The sequence below is a fragment of the Pleurodeles waltl genome, chromosome 3_1 (assembly GCF_031143425.1).
Source record: "Pleurodeles waltl isolate 20211129_DDA chromosome 3_1, aPleWal1.hap1.20221129, whole genome shotgun sequence".
Lineage (NCBI taxonomy): Eukaryota > Metazoa > Chordata > Amphibia > Caudata > Salamandridae > Pleurodeles > Pleurodeles waltl.
The window spans coordinates 230,973,904-230,995,978 of NC_090440.1; positions in this window are offsets into that span (position 1 = coordinate 230,973,904).

Genomic DNA, 22,075 nt, shown 5'->3' on the forward strand with positions numbered 1-22,075 from the left:
TCCATGCGTCTAGGGGGACATTAAATGTTCAGGAGCAAGAGCCCTCACACACCCAGATGGATGTCATGCTTCATCATCGGGAAGCTCCTTGTCAGACCGCCGGTGCAATATCTGATGGGCTCCCCTTTCGGGGGCTCTTTACCGGAGATCTTTTAGAGGTGGCTGCCGTTAAGTCGTAATGGTCAGACACTCGTTATAGCAGGAGAGTAGATAGATTAAAATTGATTAGCAGCCCCACAGCAATCTGCTTTAATGGTTATATCAAGGGGTTGCGATCAAGATTAAAAAATGTACAGAAAGTGGAGAATGAGGTTCATGCTCAACCACTTTAAAAATGCCTGGAGATCTGGGAAATTGTCACCTGACCCCTAAGGTCTGGTCAACATGTTTCGCGTAATGTGGTCGTGAAAGATCCTCTAACGCTTCATCAGGACCTACAATCAACTGAACTTCTCCTGACTGTATGGTAAATGCAAGAGACACTATCTATTATGTATATGAAAATGTATGACAGTCACTTACATTTGAGTAAACTGTCTCGTCAAAATTTGAATCAAAAAAGGTCGCCCTAGAAAATAATAAATACATTAAGAAAACAAAATACACGGTTAAATGACCATAACACCGTGGTAAATCCGTGAGCTATGTGATGTTCAACTGGTGAATAAAACATCTGCTTACCATCCCTCTTCATGTGGGTGGCCCCTTGGGGAATAACACGGTCCAGCCAGTCACTTCTAATGGGGGTTAGACATTACAAATTGGGTTAGTGCAATATATGTTGTAAAGAACTCGAGGTGGTAATCTGTATGCTGTTCCAGTCGACAGTACATTTTTGTAATGGCAATCTACATGATTACATAGTACCCAAAAAATGCTGTACTCCTAATAGCCCTAGCACATACATCATATCCAAAATGCATCGGCAATCTACACTCGGCTGCCAAACCCTGGGTGTCTGGGTGGATAATACCCAACCCCCTGCCGCCAAGCGTGTAAAAAGAGAAGTCTGAGGGAGATGACCTCAATGTCGCCATCTACTAAATTGTGAAGAGAAACCCTATAATGGGAAAACAGAAATGTGCAGCATGTGCACAGTCTGACATCTAAAATGCGAGTAGGACCGAATGGCTTAAAGTATAAGTAAACAAAATGTTGGTAGCAGCGACCTAGGAGAAAGGTCTTGAAGCCAGCATTCAGAATAACAGTATAACCTCTCATCACTTACTTGGGACTCGGCGGTGTTGGTTAATGTAACCTACCCGCAGCGTGCTCTCCCCGATATTAAAGTTCGGGAAAGCACTCAAAACATTTAAAGCGCGACGCGGAGGCTATGTTCCTCTGCGTCACGTGATGACTTCGTAGTCGAAACAGAAAGAGGACCAGGCGTCCCGGTACCAACAATGTTTGAGAAGCAGCCATACCGCATCTTGCGGGCGGCCATATTGGAGTATGTCGCAATGATAATGTATACAAGGAAAATGAAGTCAAAAGGCTCAAGATAAAGAAAATAACCTGACAGTTTTAAAAAGAAAATATCACTTGTCATGGTAACAAATATATATCCATAGAGTGTCAAGGAATATGGTAAAAAATACGTAAAAAAAGATGTTCAGTAGAGGTCACTTCCCAACAGGCGCCGGTCATATGGGAAGGGGGGTGGATCGTTGAAACCCCTTCTACCGACCGCATTAGGTGGATATGGAAATACTCTAAAAAAAACCTGGGACAAGTGAGCATGTACCGTGATAAATTAGAGGAGATTTTAAGTTAAAATTAAAGTAAGGTGATGCTGTCATGAGGGGTATTACCGGGACAGTGACACCCATGGAATGTCATCATTCAAACCATTAATATTGGTGTGAAGTTTGAATACCCATCAGCGAGTGAGAGGAATCGTTAACAAAGATGGGGGACTCCAAGATCACCCAGAGTAAGTCATCTGGTCTATGGGGTATTTCCAAGAAGTGGGCACATAATTTTGTGGTGACACGTCCACATCTGATGTTGCTTCTATGTTCATTAATCCGTATTTAAACGGGTCTGGAGGTCATCCCAATATACCGAAGACCACAAGGACATGTAATCATGTAAATGCAGTTCTTTGTATTACAATTGGTGTGTTTCGTCAGGTTCCATAGACCTATCAGAGCCAAGTCAAGTGTCTTGACCTGGCAGGTCAAAGAACAAACATTGCACTGTCCACAAGGATAATGCCCTGCCACCGGAGGAAGATTCCAGAGTGTCGACTGTGTCTGGACTGTGTTTTTGGGACGTGTGTGTATTATCAAGTTCTTAATGTTCTGTGATCATTTAAAAGCAAATAAAGGTCTAGGGATTGAATACCCTCCGCTAGTGAGGATTGTCCATCTCTTCATAATGAGACTTTTGATCTTATTTGATAGAGGAGTGAAGGTGGTCACACATGTCAACATCTTGTTGGTGTCCCTGGTATTTGGTGAGAGTAAGGCTTCACGATTATTATTCCTCGCTCTTTTGCGGGCTCGTTTGACAATGTCCTGGGGATAGTTACGTGCTAACAGTTTAGTTTGGAGATCGTTGGCTTGTGTATTGTATACATGTGTTGAACTACAATTGCGTCGTAATCTCAAAAATTGACCAAATGGCAAGTTATCGCGTAAAGATTTAGGGTGATGACTGTCATATGTCAAAAGGCTATTACGATCAGTAGGTTTGTGATATGTGCTAGTGGTTAGTTTACCATTCTGGATAGTGATCAATAGATCCAAGAAACTAATCTCCCTGGTCGACACTGTAGATGTGAATTTTAAAAAGGGATTGAGAGTATTCACCCAATCCGTGAAAATTGCAGCAGTAGTAAGAGAACCGTGCCATACTACCAAAATGTCATCGACATCCAGAGTAATTAGACCATGAACATCAACTGTGTCATTGATTAATTCAATCAAATTCAATACATCCTTGGTATCTTGTAAGTAGGTGGAGGATTTCTTCACCAGTGGTTGTAGGAAATGATCGCAAAAAACAGACAATGGTTCTAATAAAGACCCAATGCCAGACACAATTGGCCATCCCGGAGGTGGCAAGATACCCTTGTGGATCTTAGGAAGGCAGTAAAAGTATGGAACTTTGGGATGGGGAGTATCCAGAAAAGCCGCCTCTTTAGGAGAGATCGACGCGTTGTTGGTTGCTTCTATAATCATTGACTTAATCTGGGATTGTAATCTAGGGGTGGGGTCCCTAGTGATTTTAGCGTAATAAGTGTTATCGCTCAACAACCGTAGGCACTCTTGTCGGTAGTTTTTTGTTGTTCTCTACTAGTTAATTACTCATTGTTCTCTCCTTCCCCTAATTTTACATAAAGGCCATGAGGCTTGGAGGTGATAAACAGTTTCTTCAATTTATTTATGTCAATATACTCTTGGCGGTGAGTCCAAATACACAGCAGAGCAGCAGCCCTTACACAAGTAGTGACATTTGGTATTGTTTTAACTCTCTCTACTTCAGCTACAGTCAAACCACAGTGGTTACATAGTGACAAAAAATGCTGCTCTGTTTGCACATAGTTACTTAATTGTAATAAACATTGGCTATATATTGTGGGCCAATCCTTTGCTAGTTCTAGCTCCTTTTTATTAGGTTTTTCGCATTCCCTGTTCACCACTGCCACTGTAGAACAGTCTGGACTCTGTGGAGATATTTCCCTGGCCTTTCTTTTTTTTAAGTAGAACTTTCTTTTCAGCAATTGAAAGCCATTGCTGCAAGCAATCGCTTATATAGTGTGAATCCCATGATGGGTCACCCCGTAATTCTATAGTCTCTGTCACGAGTTCAATATCCTCTATCGCAAGAGAACCAAATTAAGGCAAGGCCACCTCCTGTTATTCCCCTTCCAAGTCCAAACTATAGCGCAGAAAGGTGTCACATATTCCAGACAATTTGTATCTTCTAGAACCTGAGCTGCAAGGCTATCTGGTAGTAATTTAAAACCTTTCTCTCCTGTCAGCTGTTTAAACAACTATTTAGTATTTTTCAGCATTCTAGGGCTTACCACCATTACTTTTCCTTTAGACTTGCCGCTGCCCATTGTGCCCTTCCCTGACAATTTTAAAACCTGAAAGATAAACACAATGGTTGTATCCCGCAAAAGAAATTAAACAGGAAAAAAATTGTTATGCAGTGGTGGATAGACAGAGAGAGAAAGAGAAAACAATGGCTGTTGACAACTTGGAGACACAACATAAAACAGTTTTTTCTTCTCTAATGCAGTGATGCACTACTGTACATATAATTCAAATAAGCATTGCAATGAATCATAGTGGCACATTTACACTTAATCAACACATAATTCAAATACATCCATTGATCAATGACAGACTGTTTGTGCACATTTCAAAAGAATTTCTCTGTGTTCTGGTACCAGCTGATCAAATGCTTCTCAAGCTACACTCTGGGAGCGTTTTAATTAATTAATTTATTTATTTTCTCTCTGGGCTTCCCGTAAAACGAAGAAAAAAAATATTCTCTTCTCTCTGGCCCAGGCTCTCCTGTGTGGTCTTACTATTTGCCGTACGAATTTGTCACTATTGTTTAACGTAATGATAGGGATACCTTAGTTACTCCTCAGTCCCCTGTTTAATTGCCAGCCATATTTTTATTTACCTCAATCCCCAGTTTTACTATCAGCTGTATTGTAAGCGTTGAAAGGCCACAACAGCAAGGCATTTAATTAACTTACCAGTGGTGACATCTCACGCATCCCACTTCTGATGCCATTTGTTAGGGAAACTACTTTTCCAACCCTCCTCAGAGTGACGCAAAGAAAACACAAACACCAGGCAAGGCTCCAGAACAGATGAAATGTTTGTTGAGGTACCAAGGTTTATTGGAAGGCCAAGGCAGAAGGCAGACGCACATTCCAGTGTTACGTCTTACAAGCAAGCAACTTCTGCCCTGAAGAATATAAGTCAGGCAGTTATATATGTTAATAAGTGCTGTCACAGCAAAACCCCATAAGGGGACATAGTCCAAACATGGGCACACATATACAAAAGAAATGCTGCATATACAAAACCTAAAGCCCACAGAGTAAACATATACATAATACAGTGTGAGCATGAACAAGTGAACAGACAACAGGTGGACCCTAAGAAAAAGGTGGCTGGGTGGCTGAACTTAAAGTGTGAGACTGAGCTAAGCTTAACAACATGGCTTGGAGAGATTTGTTTTTACAGCTTGCATAGGTGTCAGAGAGGTCAGTAGGGAAGTGCTCAAATAGTAATGTGGATGAGTGGAACCAACCTGTGAATGAGAGGAGCAAGCATCTTGGTAAGAGAAAAGAATAAATAGCTTACTGGGATTCAGATAATGGAGGAGAGAATTGGAACTAAAGTATCATATCGATAGAGACATACATGTGTTTTTCTTCAACAGCTGTCAGTCTCATTACTCAAATAAGCATTAACAAGGAACATGCCTTGGCAGGTTGAAGTGGTTTGCGCTGTTAGGATTACACTCAGCGTGATCTAAACAGTTTACCCACACCCCTAAAGGGTGCGGGCAACGATTCATCATATTCCACATTGAAACATTCAACATAGAAAAGATGCAGGTGTTAATCACTATGTGACACCATCTTTCACCGCTAGAGGGTGCCTTTTTATATGACCCTACACAAGTCACAAGTCATATTATTGGCCACAACACTGCAGGCATACATTTTAAATCACATTAAGAATAAAATGCTACCTTTTAACCACAGTCCCTAAAGGAGTCAATGTCTGTGAAAACTCTTATAATTACAACCTTTCACTCCTAGAGGCCATCATTCAGGCAAGTGCAGCCATGATCTTCACCTCTAGAGGGTGCAGTTCCACCACTCTGAAACAAAAGTTCCTGCTGGGACTGGTTTGAAAACACATTGAAACACTTGAGGGGTTACCATTTCCAAGTCCCTTGCAACTGAGGGTGGGGGTATTTGATAACTTCTTGGGGGGAGGCTGCACTCCTCTGGCACCTGCCCCCATACTTGATGCTCCATTTGGTGGTGACTCCCCTCTCCTGGGATCAGAGCAAACTGTAAACTTAATTTTTCAGCTGTGTTGCTCTTCCACCACGTTAGTCATATACACACTATTGTATTTCCACTCCCAGCACTGCACTTCTGCATGTCAAAGCCATGACCCTAAAAAACATTACCAAAGCAAAAAGGTTTGGATCTTGTAAAGTGCATGCACACAAGGACATAACATTCAGGGACTCCACACTTAAACTGCTGTCCTCACATAGGTACATCCCTCATGCTACATTCACACAGTGACAACTTTCAATCTGTAAACCATTTTTCCTGCGCTCACAAAAGACTGGGTCATTAGAATCCTTATGTTTGGAATTGCATATATTTTGTTACAATGGCAGTTATGTATGTTATTTTCAGCCCTGATGAAGTCTTAGCGATTACTTTCACTTGACAAAACACGTGTTGTCTGGAACTGTGATTGATAGGAACTGTAACTGCATGCACAGAAACATCAGACGAGAGCCCCTTAAGCATAAAATAAAGAAAGATGGAACTGGAACATTTATAAAAGGATTACATTTACTTTATTTTACTTTGGGCGTGTGCCTTGGATTTCTAATCATTTTGTCAATCCCTGGATTGGGTTTATTGGGGAGTTTGGTGGATCTCCCCTTTCCAGGAGCACCGTAATTCGTTACTTGCATTTGTGACTGTGGTGTGAATCTGAGAGCGCCATCTCCTATTAAAAACACCTTTCTATATGTTTTGACGTAGAACATTTTCACCTAGTTCACTTTACAGTCAGTCTGTCAAAAATACTTAATTGTGGCCATAACCTGATAGCCATAAAAGCACATTATAAAAACAATAAGTATATGCTTAAAATATACCTATAAACCATGGTTTAATTTAGGATTGTGTGACAATACACCTCCATTAAAAAAAAATACAATACTATAAAAAGTGCAACACTGTTTAAATTTCAGGGCATTAGTCAGAGTTGGTCGATAGCAACTGCTTTTTGCGAGTACACCATGAAATGAATACAAATCTTGCAATTGAGAAAAAAATTGGTTGCCAGGGATTGTTTTTTAAGATTCTGAGTACCTCTACATGTTGCCTAGTACCCAGAAGCCTTGGTTTCCTCACATTGATCTCCAGTCCCTTATGTCTGCAAAAATAGTCAAAACAGTCAAGAGTCCTTTGAAGGCCCATCGGTGTCCTGGACAAAAGGAGGTTGTCATCCGCAAACATTGGTGCGGGAATCTTGTCTGAAGCAAGCCTCGGCGCACCATTGGTAACATTGTTAAGTGATTCTATAAGATTGTTAACATACAATAAAAATAATGTGGGGCCAAGACACAGACCTGCCTCATTCCCTTCCTCACAGGGAATGGAGCTGTGAGATCCCCTAACTTACCAAATCAAATTTGTGCAACGTTCTCCTCATGGAATGTCTGGATAATGTTAAAAAGATACCCAGGAACCCCCATGTCTGCTGGAACCTGCCACAAGGATTCTCTGCGGAGCAAATCGAAGGCTGCCCGTAAGTCGACGAATATTAAATAGAGGCTAGAGCCCTCCAGGACTACTGTCTTCCAATATAGAAACTCAAGGCGAAATACTTGATCTTTAATAAAAGTAGACTGCCTGAAGCCCTCCTGTAGGGGACTAAGGACATTTCTATTGTCCATCCAGAGATCTGAAATGGGTAGACCACTGGTCAGCCGAAATGCTGTTCTCCATTACCCCCTGAGGATCCCGAGGACCCTGCGCAACCACTTGCCAGAATAGCCTAAAAGCTTTACGTCTAAGTGCCCTATTCAAGGCCTCCCACTTATGTTTCCCACTCTTTCTTGGCGGAAGTTAGGCACTGTTTGTAAATACTCCTGGTGGATTGAACCCACACTGTGTTCTTGGATTTAATAGCCTTTAAAAATCAATTTTGGCCACACAACATTGTTAGGTATACCACCCAGTGGACATTTTCTTAGGACTTCCCTGAGGAACCTCCTTTTGGAATTGTTTTTTTAATTCCTCTACTAGTTCTTAGTGCATGGCCAAGGTCCTGCACCAGCATTCCGATTTCTCCGCCAAATCTAGCCACTTCTCCATTTTCTCCCGAGCAGGGCCTATTACTCCATACAACTGCTGAACAGATTCAGGGGACCGGTTGAGCTCCTCCAATTTGACTCTGCGCCTATTAGGCTCCAGGACTATCCTCTGATCCAGTCCTGAGGGGCCCCCATCATTAGCCCCTATCCCTGAAGTCCCAGATTCGAGGGACAAAGCATTGTGATCACTATCATGCCTTCCTATGACTTCCATGTCAATGACGTCAGGCCATAGCCTGACACCCACACGGATATAATCAATAGTAGAAGATGGCCCCAAATGATTGAATGTATGAGACCCGCACTTATTTGAGTTAGATCGCCCACTGCAAGCTCAAATAAAAGGTTCAATACAAGGGCATTAATTTGGAGTGCCAGTGGTGTCCATTTCTTGAGCAGATCAATTGTCAACGAGCAGGCCCCCCATAACCTGTCTTCCTCATAAACACAACCATCGGTGTAAGCGCTTAATGGTTCAAAATTACAGTTAAAATCCCCGCCAAGTACTATGTAGGCCCCCTGCAGGGTAGAGAGGAAATCAGCAAGATAACGTATCACCAAAGACTCACACCCTGAACTAACAGGTCTAGAGTACACATTGACCAAATACAAATCACTGGCATCAGGCAATAGGAGGGAAAGGCATAAAACATCATCACAGGTTGTCTCCACTTGACTAACCGAACAGCCCAAGATGATAGACCCCAATGGGTCTTCCCCTTCCCCCATCACTGCTCTTTGCAACTTTGGAGTAGACGGCATATCCTTGATACTCTATTTCAGTTGTCAACCATGTCTCTTGAAACATACAAATGTCATAATGGTTTGCAAAGTTGGCCCAGTCAGTGTTTTCTAGTTTCCCCTTTAGACTGGCTACATTCCATGACAAAACCTTAACAGACGTGGATGCTTCCACCACTACCTTATCACAGCTAGGTTCAGTCAGTATTGAGGGAGCATCAAGATTGCCCTTTGCCCTAGCTTCGTCTTGGGGGACTTGGCCCTGAACAGAGAGCATTGGGTGAGTAGCTGACACTTCAATACCACCACTGGAGCTATCAAACTTTGACTGCATATCCTGGCTTAGTAGACAGACACCAACCTAGGAGGTGGAACTATTGGGAGGACCTTGCCGACTGGGATTACCCATACTGGCTATTCACATACTACCAACACCAGCCCACAAACCCCAAGGCACAGAATCCGACCCCACAGTCCCACCTCCTATGGAGCCGATGGGGTCCTGGTTCTTTTTCGTGGGAAGTCAGTCTACCCCATCTAGAATATCGAAATAATTCTGAGTTGCAACCGCAAATGAAGCATCCCACAGCTCATAAGGCATCCTTGGCACAGGGAGGGGTGGAGGTTTACTTATCTGTGCTAAAAAAAAGCCGACAGGGGAAGGGCACGATTTTGGGCGGCCAGGGATCAATAAAAGTAACCTAAGGCAAGGGTCTCTATACAGGACGGATCTAGATGCTCACCAAACAAAACACGTTTAGCCAGGGACATGGATCTAAAATTAATAATGTCACAGTCGCCAGCTCGGTCTGCACTGCCTGGTCCAAACCAGGCCACTCTCCTCACTTGTAGCAGCACTCTGGTGAGAGCAAGAGGAAAGCCTCTGTGTCGCACTAGCCACCCCACGGTCTTGTTTAGCAGAGCATCATATGTTTCAGCGCTGTCACCTGAGAGGGACAAGACTCCTACAGGAATCACTACATGAAGCTGGTGGGAGAATAATTACAGGCAACTTTACTCTCCTCTGGATTCTACTGGAGAGTGGGTGACTATGTAGGCGTGAATAGGAGCTCCCTTTGTCCAGAACAGAATCTACCTTGCTTGGGCCAGCATTACCAGGATCAGCCTGAGGGGCTGATGTATTTGGGGTCAATGCAATCGTACGTGGACCACAAACAGGTGTCCCCACCGGTCTAGCCGATCTTGTTTCAGGTGAATTAGAGGGTGATCTTTGGTTGCAAATGAGCAATTTCTCCCCCGCTCACCGGGATGGGACACCTCTACTATCCTGGTGTGTTATTGATTTATCACGTGCAGTCTGTAACTGGAACTGAAATCCGCTAATTTCTGCCAGATTGTTCTCAATGGTTGTAAAGCGAGCACAAATTGGAAGTAACTGTTCTACCAGTAGGTCCTTAACCCTAGAGACAAATTCGACCAGGACAGATGTGTACATGTCATGTGCGCCCCCATCTACGGGTGTGGGCTGGGGTAAAACACTCAGCGGCCTCTGGGTCATCTGGGGTGATGCTACAACTGATGGAAACAGCCCAGCTTTTCTTCTACCCTTGTTAGGTTGCCTACTCTTCCTTGCTTTCTTTGTAGGTTGCTCAAAGCCAACTGGGCAAGATACCCTAGTACCACTAGGGCCAATTTCACCTAGATCCACCAGGTCGGGGGTGAGGAGGTCGTTGCTACGTCACTTGTGTAGGGCGCATCATGATCTACCCTGTCCTCCGGGGTATCCGAGGTATGCAATGACAGTCTTCTCTCTGTGAGGGCCATCTCAGTGCTATGCCTCTATGAAGCTTTATGTCAATTGAGGTAGGTTTAGCAGGGGCGCATCGGCCAGCTGCCCGTTCAGCACTCCCCTTTTCCTCATTCTGTCTTCAACTTGGCCTCCTTGGACAGCCCCACAAGTTAAAAAAAGAATGCCCAAATGGCCAACTTACAAAAAAATAATAAACAAAGGCCCCGCCAACAAGGTCGGGCCCCATCAGCCAAAGTAGGGTAGGGTACAGGCCTGAATAAACAAATGATTTTAGCCATCACAGTGTCGCATAGGCTCTCATTATCTTAATGAGACTACTGGATTTTGAGCAGCAAGATCGCCCACAATGTGGGTGACTGAGTCTGACCCACGGTGGATGACGCTTGTCACTCCAAATCGGGGTTTTGCTCCGGTTAACTAGCAGTGTCTCATGTCCCGCAAATGGCAGAGACAATTGGGCAGCCAAGCGCATGACATATCAGTACTTCTCAGGGAAGTCGTGGTCACTGAGGTCACAACTGGTTCTCTAATTCACAGTACAGTCTCATATATAAATGACGCTAAAGGCAGTGTAAGTTTTAAAGATTGGTTTAATAAAATGACTGCATTTTGGATAGCAAAGTATGAGCTGCAATAACCATAACTACACAACACAGTAGTATGAAAATAGTAACGATGAGAGTGAAGCACAAGAATAAGGCTATCATAGTGCCGCTAGATTATTCTCTCCCTAAGTTATATTTTGAGCACAGCATGTTAAGCTCTAAGCCTGCCTTTCAGGTTTCCCCGGGAGGACATCAAGCCTCATACCTGAGCAAAGGCCTGTAATCTGCATCAGCATCTGCAACGGGGCATTCAGCATACACTTGTGGTTCCCTGGCTGGAATCTCCCTCTTGACCTGTACTAGGACTAGAAAGTGTTTTTATAACTAACACGCAGATGTTCTAAGAAAATGCCCCTACGTAAGGATGTGTATTTTCTACAAATGCTGGAGACTAAACTTCTACCACGTTTAACGGCAATGTACCAGACTGTAGCCTCGACTGAAGCACAGGGCGATCAAGAATGCATTGTTTGAGAACACAGTGCTGAACTAAGCTAAACAGTGTGATAGAAGAAATTAAAACAAGACCGTAAAAACTGGTTATTGTAAAATAACAGTGCGAAGCTGAATAAAATATATTTGGGGCAAAGTGCACAGCGGCCTAGTATGTTAAACTAACGTGCATGGAGCTATAAATAAAAATGGCTACACAACAACAGTTTCTGTAGATAAAGGCTCAAGCCAGTAGAAAAGCATAAAGCCACAATAAAACCAATCACTGAAATGGACAATTAAAATCCTTTCCAGCGGGGAATGATGGGTCCGACCAAAGGGCTAAGGGGGGTGGCCCTGCCCTGTCTCTTCCTGTTGCTGGTGGGCACGGATGAACCCGCCCTTGACCCAGGCTTCGGCCCACAACCGTCCCGCGGTGTGGGATACTGTCAGGTATTAATGCGCCTGGTGGTGCCAACTTGGTGCAAGCTGCGGCTCCTGCCACAAAGCAGTATGGACGCTGAAGTCAGCCCCGGGCCCCCTCGCCCGACAGGAGACCCACGCAGCGGGATACTGTGAGGTATTAATGCCCCCGATGGTGCCAACTTGGTGGAAGCAGCAACTCCTGCTGCGGATCAGTATGGATGCTGTAGTCTGCCCCAGACCCCCCTCACCCTCCCGGAGGCCCACACAGCGGGATACTGTCAGGTATTAATGCCACCGATGGTGCCAACTTGGTGGAAGCAGCAGCTCCTGCCGCGGAGCAGTATGGATGCTGTAGTCTGCCCTGGGACCCCCTCACACTCCAGGGGACCCCAGAAGTACCATCAGCACTTGAACTTAGATGTTTCCCTCACCTGACTCTCCTGTCCCTCCACGCCCCCACAGGTTTCCAAAGGGTGGGTGTAGGTAGAGCAATATCAAATGCACTACTGGCTGAGCGCCTAGTGCTGTTGAGAAGGTTGTTCTTGAAGGATATTTTTAAAAAAAGAGGGGGCTCCGGTTGTTCTTATTACGGATAATAGGACGCAGCTTAAATCGCATGAGATGGTAAAATTTTTGCAGGCGTGGGGAGTTAAACATTCTTGCACCTCATTGTATAATCCCAGAGGGACTGGGATAGCTGACAGAGCCATCAGACTTCTCAAGGGAACCATACAACTTGCCTTAGTTAATCACTGTTACGTCAAGGAAATCATTTCCGATATGGTGTGGGCGTATTGTACCACATCACATAGTGTCCCAAATAAAATTCTTTCATGTCTATGCAGGGCGATTACCGGGTATTAAATTGGTTCCAGCTTGGTTGAAGGGTGTGTTGAATACTCATAGGGAAGTTCACGGACATGGTGGTGTTCAACCTCTTAATGAAAGGGGTGTTCATACGAGTGGAAGCAGGGGACTGGGTCAAAGTGAAATCGGGAAGGATCCAAGGGGGTTTGGCCAAGTTCAGGGGCCCTTTTAGGGTCCAGCGGGTTGGTACGTTTTTTGTGGTTTTGGAAAATGGGGAAAGATGGAATTTTCGGAATGTGGCTTTATATCAAAAGGGGGGTACGTCAGAGGAGAGTGTTGATGACAGTTGCTCAGGAATGATGTTTATGAGTGATGATGAAGTGGTTAGTGGGATGAGTAGCAGTGCTCTGCATAGGGATCTTGAGGAACAGAGTGGTGTGGGTGGGAACGAATATGGGAGTGATCCCGTTCCAGGAAAGAGGATTAGGAAGCCAACTTCTTATTTGAGAGATTATGTTAGATAATGTACCTGTTGTTACAAATTTCATTTTATTGGTTAATCTTGCTGATTTCTATTTTTGTTGTTTGTTTCACTTTGGTTTCCCTTTGTTGTTATTTGTTGATGAACAGGGGAGGATGTGTTGTGATGTGAACATAATCTAGAATGTAAAGCGTTCACCATTCCAGAGTAGGCAGTTAATCTGGAACCTCTGGAATGGTTAGACGCCAGGTTGTGTTTCTCCCAAATATACTTGGAAACGGGGATTGTTGTGTGCCTGGACCCCTTTATTCACGACAGTTGTCTTCCTCAAGTGAACTGTAGGGGTTAGCCTGAGGAGTAAAAAATCCAGGACTCTCTCCTTCCACTTTCTCATTTCCTGGTTAAGTTCCATGGCAAATATAACCACTGGTAGTTCTGTGTTCTGTGTTCTTCCGGTCTTCTGTGTTCTTCGCTTCCTCTGTTCTTCGGTCCTCTCCGACTCCTGTCTCTTCCCGCCCCGGTCTCTGCCCTCCTGCTCCTGCCTCACCCCCCTCTATCTCTCCACCTATCTCTCACTATCACCCACATCTACCCTTTCGCTACCTGCCTCCCTCACTCCTCTACCTATCTCTCCACCTAACTCCCTCACTCACCCCCTCCTCCTATTTACCTATTTTTCTATCTCTCCACCTATCTCTCCATCTATCTATTTCCCTATCTCTCCCCCCCGTCCCGACACCCCCTCTGTTACCTATCTCCCTATCCTCTCACTCTACCTCTCACCCTCACCCACCTCTACCACCCCCCCTCCCCTATCTTTTCAACCCTACTCCTATCTATCTCCCTATTCTCCTAAAACTGTAACACTCCCCCCCATCCACCCTTAAACCCCCCTCCCCCAGCTCCTCTCACTCTACCTGTCCCCCCACCTCGCGCTTTCCCGCCGCGACCTCCTGCTCGCCCCCACCCCCCAGCTCCCATTCGCCCCCAGCTGACCCCTCCCCCCTCCTCCCTCTTATGGCGGCCGCTGCGCGACAGTGGTAGCGACCCTTGACCCAAGGGTAGGTCGCTCCCCCTGCTGCTGCAGCTCCTCCAGCTCCTCCAGGTTCCTGAGTTCCTGAGACCCACCTCACAGTAAGTACCCCCCACCTCCCAGCCCCTCGCCCTGCCCCGCGCTACTCACCCTCTCTCCTGCTCCTGCTTCTTTTCCTCCTCTCTGTCTCTTCCTCCCCGCTCCTCCTCTGCAATCTTCTTCTGCACTCTTCTTCTCCCCGTCTTCTCTCTTCTGTGTGCTCCTCAGCCTCTCCTGTCGCCTCTCTTCTTCCTCATCTTGCTCTGTGGTCTTCTGCCTTCTGCTCTTCGTCTTCTGTATCTTCTTTGTTGATCTTCTGTTCGTCTGCTCTTCTGCTTCTTCGTCCCCTGCATCTTCCTCTGTGTTCTTCTGTTCTTCTGTGTTCTTCTGTTTTTCTGTGTTCTTCTCTTCTGTTCTTCTGTGTTCTTCCGGTCTTCTGTGTTCTTCTCTTCTGTTCTTCTGTGTTCTTCCGGTCTTCTATGTTCTTCTCTTCTGTTCTTCTGTGTTCTTTCGGTCTTCTGTGTTCTTCGCTTCCTCTGTTCTTCGGTCCTCTCCGACTCCTGTCTCTTCCCGCCCCGGTCTCTGCCCTCCTGCTCCTGCCTCACCCCCCTCTATCTCTCCACCTATCTCTCACTATCACCCACATCTACCCTTTCGCTACCTGCCTCCCTCACTCCTCTACCTATCTCTCCACCTAACTCCCTCACTCACCCCCTCCTCCTATCTACCTATTTTTCTATCTCTCCACCTATCTCTCCATCTATCTATTTCCCTATCTCTCCCCCCGTCCCGACACCCCCTCTGTTACCTATCTCCCTATCCTCTCACTCTACCTCTCACCCTCACCCACCTCTACGAACCCCCCTATCTTTTCAACCCTACTCCTATCTATCTCCCTATTCTCCTAAAACTCTAACACTCACCCCCCTCCACCCTTAAAGTCCCCTCCCCCAGCTCCTCTCACTCTACCTGTCCCCCCTCCCTCGCGCTTTCCCGCCGCGACCTTCTGCACGCCCCCGCCCCCCAGCTCCCATTCGCCCCCAGCTGACCCCTCCCCCCCTCCTCCCTCTTATGGCGGCCGGTGCGCGACTGCGCAGTGGGCACGCCGCTGGCGCGCCAGAGGCAAGCCCGTCTGCGCCCGTTCGCGCCTGGCCCGCACCCAGCGCCACGACCCCTGGTCCCCAGCCCTCCCCTACCCCGCTGACCCGCTACGACCCCACCACCCTCCACGCCCTCAACCCCGGGTGCTCCAACACCTGCTTCCAAGCCCACCCCAAGCGCACCCATGGACCCTTCGCCTGTAACTCCTGCAAATGCATCTTCCACCACGCAACTACCACGACCACCAGCCCACACGCCATCAACCACCTCAAGTGCATCCTGGTCAACGCTCGCTCTGTCCACAAGCACGCCGTTGAACTCTGGGACCTCCTGGACTCCACAGCTCCGGACGTCGCCTTCATCACGGAAACCTGGATGAACGCCTCATCAGCTCCAGACATCGCTACTGCCATCCCCGAAGCCTACAAGATCTCCAGAAAAGACCGCACCAACCAAGTAGGAGGAGGCATCGCCATCGTCTTCAAAGACTCCATCAGCGTCACCACCTCCACCGAAGACACCCCTCTCGCCGCTGAACATCTGCATTTTCAAATTCGCACGACCCCAGGACCACCCTCAGAGGATCCCTCGTCTACCGTCCCCCCGGACCGCGCGCCCCTTTCAGCGACGCCATCACCGACTTCATCTCCCCGCACGCCCTCGCCTCGCCGGACTACATCCTCCTAGGCGACCTCAACTTCCATATGGAACAGAACAACGACCCCAACACCACCGCCCTGCTCGACAACCTCGCCAACCTCGGCCTCAAGCAACTGGTGAACACCGCCACCCACATCGCCGGACACACGCTCGACCCTATCTTCTCCGCCAGCAAACACATCTTCTTCAGCCACACCTCCGCTCTACACTGGACCGACCACAGCTGTGTCCACTTCACATTCCAACGCGAGACCCGCCACCTCCGCACTCAACCCATCCCTCGTCGACAGTGGAACAAGATCCCCGAAGAGCAACTCCTCTCCGCACTCGCCGCCAACCAACCCACCCTCACCACCGACCCCAATGACGCAGCCCTCAGCCTCACAAACTGGATCTCCAACTGCGCAGACAACCTTGCTCCCCTCAAACGCACGCATCGACAGACCAACACCAAAAAACCTCTCTGGTTCTCTGACACCCTCAAAGAATCAAAGAAAACTTTTCGCACCCTCGAGAAGGCCTGGCGCAAGGACCACACCGCTGACAACATGACCGCCCTCAAGAACGCTACCCGTGAACACCACCACCTGATCCGCGCTGCCAAAAGGAACTTTTTCACCGACAGACTGGACAAAAACAGCCACAACAGCAGAGAACTTTTCAGCATCGTCAAGGAGTTCTCCAACCCCAACGCAAACGCCGTCACCCCCTCACAGGATTTGTGCGAATCCCTTGCCACCTTCTTCCACCGCAAGATCAGCGACCTCCACGACAGCTTCGGACACCAGACCCAACCTAACATCACCGAACCCGCACCCCCGGCCTTCACCCTCAACAACTGGACCCACATCAACACTGAAGAAACCAAATCCATCATGAACTCTATCCACTCCGGCGCCCCTTCGGACCCCTGCCCTCACTTCATCTTTAATAAAGCCGACGACATCATCGCCCGCACCTCCAGGCCGCCATCAACTCTTCTTTTTCTTCTGCTACCTTCCCCGAATGCTGGAAACACGCCGAAGTCAACGCCCTCCTAAAGAAACCTACGGCTGACCCGAGCGACCTGAAAAACTTCCGCCCCATCTCTCTCCTGCCTTTCCCAGCCAAGGTAATAGAGAAGACCGTCAACAAACAGCTGACCACCTTCCTGGAAAACAACAATCTGCTCGACCCTTCACAAACCGGATTCCGAACCAACCACAGCACGGAAACCGCCCTCATCTCAGTCACAGACGACATCAGAACCCTGATGGACAACGTTGAAACAGTCGCCCTCATCCTCCTCGACCTCTCGGCGGCCTTCGACACTGTCTGTCACCGCACCCTAATCACCCGCCTCCGCTCCACCGGGATCCAAGGCCAGGCCCTGGACTGGATCGCCTCCTTCCTCTCAAACCGTTCCCAAAGAGTTTACCTCCCACCGTTTCGCTCAGACCCCACCGAGATCATCTGCGGCGTACCTCAAGGCTCATCGCTCAGCCCGACACTCTTCAATGTCTACATGAGCCCCCTCGCCAACATCGTACGCAAGCACGACATCATCATCTCCTCCTACGCCGACGACACCCAACTTATACTCTCCCTCACCAAGGACCCCGCCAGTGCCAAGACCAACCTACAAGAGGGTATGAAGGACGTCGCAGATTGGATGAGGCTCAGCCGCCTAAAGCTGAACTCTGACAAAACGGAAGTCCTCATCCTCGGCAACACCCCGTCCGCCTGGGATGACTCCTGGTGGCCCACGGCCCTCGGCACCGCACCGACCCCCGCAGACCACGCCCGCAACCTCGGCTTCATCTTGGACCACCTTCTCACCATGACCAAGCAAGTCAACGCCGTGTCCTCCGCCTGCTTCCTCACCCTCCGCATGCTCCGCAAGATCTTCCGCTGGATCCCCGCCGACACTAGAAAAACCGTGACCCACGCCCTTGTCACGAGCCGCCTGGACTACGGCAACACCCTCTACGCTGGGACCACCACCAAACTCCAAAATCGCCTGCAACGCATTCAAAACGCCTTGGCCCGCCTCATCCTCGACGTACCCCGCAACAGCCACATGTCCGCACACCTGAGACACCTGCATTGGCTCCCAGTCAGCAAAAGGATCACCTTTCGACTTCTCACCCACGCACACAAAGCCCTCCACAACAAGGGACCGGAATACCTCAACCGACGCCTCAGCTTCTACGTCCCCACCCGCCTCCTCCGTTCCTCCTGCCTCGCACTCGCTGCTGTCCCTCGCATCTGCCGCTCCACGGCGGGTGGGAGGTCTTTCTCCTTCCTGGCAGCCAAGACCTGGAACTCCCTCCCCACCAGCCTCAGGACCACCCAGGACCACTCCGCATTCCGGAGACTCCTAAAAACCTGGCTTTTCGAGCAGCAGTAACCCCCCCCCTTTCCCCTAGCGCCTTGAGACCCGCACGGGTGAGTAGCGCGCTTTATAAATGTTAATGATTTGAATAACCTTTTAACTGCCGGGGTGTTTGTGCATCTTTGTGGTCGATACCTGCAAAGTTCCCGCGTAGTGCAGAATGCGCGTGCTCCTGCTGCTCGCTGGCCTCTCACACGGCGACCCTCTCGCTGGCTCCTTCTCAGTTCCTCTCGTGATGTCTCAATTCCTCTCACAATGTCTCTCAACAGCCCCGATCGTTCCCAAACATCCTGAAAGCAAACATCCCTAAAGAGAAACACCCACTTGAAAAGTTGCTTTCTTGGAACTTTAAATTGTCTGGTAACTCTAACCCTTTTCCTTTCCAGTCAAAACTGCAAAACTGAAAGCAGATCCATCGCCCAGCTGGTCTTCCATGCACGGATAATGATGTTGGGCATGCTTATTTACTTCAACATGAGGATCCATACATCGTTGAAAGGTGTCCGAGCAACAATGCCTGGTTTCTGCCTCCAGTTGTTAGCGCGTCAGAGCCTTAATAAGTAAACTTACAAGGAGACGCGTTTAGGTCGGCAAACCTTTGGACCACGTTTGGGGACTTCCCAGTACAAAATATTTTCTTGGTATAATCAATTAAGAAATCAATGTGCAATCAATAATTTCAGTCACTAATTGGTAACAAACAATCAATAAGATTCAATAATGTAGATTTTCCTAGTAATTTATGACGGAAAGTCTTAATTTTATTAAAGACACGGAGGCGAGTATTATGCTTCTCTAACTTGCTTTAATTCAAATAGCAGCAGTCAAGAACTACAACTCCCAAAAGGCTTAGAATAAAGAAGCCAATGGGAGCGAAAAACGTAAGTAAAATTGCACCAATCAGAACAATGGAAGCTACGTATCAACTAAGCTTGACTGCGACCAGCCCTCTTTCTTGATGCGAGAAGGCTAGTAATTAGGAGAAAACAACTGTAAAATGACCAAGACTATGGCAACTGCTAGAGACAAAGAACAAAAGTCCTGGATCCGATCCAAACATAAACGAAGTGAGGAAGATATCCGGTAGGGAGTAACGGAACTGCATCGGAGAGGATCCGGCCGTCCAGACGATATGTTGCTGCTTGACAAAACCATCTTCTGATCAGGTAGAGGTTGGAGTTGGAGCGGAGATTGCTGCAGGGAGGGAAAGACAAGAGAAAAAATCTGAAGTATCTCCTTGTTGAGGTGGGATAATACTCGCCTCCGTGTCTTTAATAAAATTAAGACTTTCCGTCATAAATTACTAGGAAAATCTACATTTTATGTCAAGAACGGAGGCTCATATTATGCTATTTTAAAGCATATTAATCACAATTGATGTAGCAGTATGAACTGGTTTACAGTAAAACGTCCTGAAAACATTATCATTGGACCAATCAGCGGATCTCAGAATGTCCTCTAACCTGGATCCAACCCAAAAGGCCTTGGAAGCCATGGCCCCTCTAGCTGAGTGAGCTCCAAAAATGGAGGTATCAATACCCGCCAGGGACATTACCCAACGAACCCATCTGGCTAGAGTCGCAGCAGACACGGGACTGTGTGGTTTACGAAAAGAAATTAACAACTGAGAAACAGCGGACTTTCTGAGATTAGCTGTACGTTCTTCGTAACACTTGAGACATTGTCCTACACATAGTTTAGGTTGATCGGGAAAATATGGGTAAAAAACAGTGCGTAAATTAGTTTTAGTACGTTTCGTAATGGAAAATAGTACCCCCGTCGGGGCGAACTGTCGGGTGGTAATGTCAAGTGCTCTAACATCTGATAAACGCTTAATGGACACTAAACAAAGCAGCATAGTAAGTTTTGCTTAAAGCATTTTTAAAGATAAGTCAGAATTATCTTGCCAAGGGAGAAACAAATTCAAAAAAACATTTACATCCCATAACTTTGAATATTTAGGTAGAGGAGGAATTGAAAATTTTACTCCCTTTAACAGTCGGCAAAGAAGAGGGTGTTCACCCACCGGTTTTCCGTTGACATAGGGGTGATGCATGGAAATAGCAGATCTATATAAATTAATTGTCCTATAAGACTTACCTTCGCTAGCTTGTGCAGCCAGAAAGTTAATTATATAATTTATATCCGCTGAAACGGGATCGAGGTCCCTTGCCATGCACCAGCTAGACCAAAGAGACCAGGCGGAAGAATATGCTTTCCTGGTGCCGGGAGCCCAGGCTTTATTGATGAAGTCGGTAGCTTCGTCCGAAATTGGGATGGTAGATGGGGGAGGCCCGATACCTTCCAGCCTGAAAGGATGAGAGTTTTGTTGAGAACTAAGGGATGAGGATTCCCCAATGGGTCTAGGAGAAGGGAGGGAAAGGAGGGGAGCAGAAAGGGAAAATCGATTGCCAATTCCAAGAGAGGAGGAAACCAAATTTGAGATTGCCAAAACGGTACCACCAAGACCAGGGTTGCCTTCTGACGCCTGACCTGGGCCAGGACTCTGGAGATCATAATAAAAGGAGGGAAAGCATAGTTGACTGCTTGTGACCAATCTTGCAGAAACGCATTGGAGGCCAATGCCGAAGGATCCGGACGCCAACTGAAAAAGTGGAGAAATTGGGCGTTGAGGCGAGAGGCGAAAAGGTCGATACTGAAGTAGCCCCATTTGTGGAGGATAGACTTGAAGACTGAGGGGTGAAGTCTCCAATCGCTGTAGTCTCTGAGGAAACGAGAATGCCAGTCCGCTGTTTGATTGAGGGAGCCGGGGAGGTATTCTGCCGTGAGGGAAATCCCGTTGTCAAAGCAATATTCCCAGAGGCTTTTTGCCAGTTCTGCTAACGGCTTCGATCTGGTTCCTCCTAAATGGTTTATGTATCGGACAGCCGAAACATTGCCCATACGGAGGAGGATGGTACACTGAACCCTGCCTTTTGCCAGACTCTTTATTGCAAAGGAACCTGCAAGCATCTCTAAATAGTTGATGTGCAATCTGGACTCCGTTAGTGACCATGTACCGCCAGTCGAGATTGGTCCACAACGGGCGCCCCAACCCTTCAGGCTTGCATCAGACTCTAACACAAGATCTGGGGCTGACGGAAAGATGGTTCTGCCATTCCAGGCGTCTAAATGGTCTATCCACCATTGGAACTCTAGGCAAGATTCTTGATCTGGAACAATCAGGTCCGAATAGGCAAGACCTTTTCTGAGGTGACGGATTTTTAATCTTTGAAGGGCTCGATAATGCAAAGGGCCGGGGAATATGGCCTGAATCGAAGAGGACAAAAGGCCCACAATCCTGGCCAAAGATCTCAGAGAGATGTGGGTTTTCCGAAGAGTTCTTCGGATCTCCGATTTGATAGAATTTACTTTTTGTAAGGGAAGGTGAAGAGAGGAAGACGAGGAGTCTATTTCGAATCCCAGGAACTGAATTCTTTGAGAAGGGACCATGCTTGATTTTTCTTCGTTGACAAGAAAGCCCAATTGG